The sequence below is a fragment of the Gekko japonicus genome, unplaced genomic scaffold (genome assembly GCF_001447785.1).
Source record: "Gekko japonicus isolate JY-2015 unplaced genomic scaffold, Gekko_japonicus_V1.1 scaffold3994, whole genome shotgun sequence".
Lineage (NCBI taxonomy): Eukaryota > Metazoa > Chordata > Lepidosauria > Squamata > Gekkonidae > Gekko > Gekko japonicus.
Window position 1 is genome coordinate 112419 of NW_015162598.1, and position 516 is coordinate 112934.

The window sequence follows — 516 nt, forward strand, 5'->3', positions numbered from 1 at the left end:
ATATATATGTGGGTGTGGTGTGTAAAAAAAAACTTGGGGGGGGGGGGAAATGTCTCAGGCAGTCCTAAACTTCATGGTCCACACCCCTTCCTAATATCAAGTGTCCACACCCCTTCCTAATATCCAGCGCAGGGGTCCCCAACAGGGTGCCCGTGGATGCTCGCCAGCCTGCAGGTGGCTGAAAGGAAGCACACAAAAAAGGTTCTTCACCAACTTGTACATTCTTTTTTTCAGTATTCAGTTGGCTGGAAGCAATTAAAATGCCATCAGCACCAAGGAACCGTGTATATTACATCTGGTTTAGTGTATACCTTATGGTGTATAGAATTCTATATCGTGTATAGAATTTCATTTTTGTAATTTGTTGTTCAGTTGCACAGTTGAGTCTGACTCTTCGCGACCCCATGGACCAGCTCCCGCCAGGCCCTCCTGTCTTCCGCCGTCCTCTGAAGTTTGCTCAATTTCATGTTCGTTGCATCTATGACACTGTCTCACCATCTCATCCTTTGCCGTCCC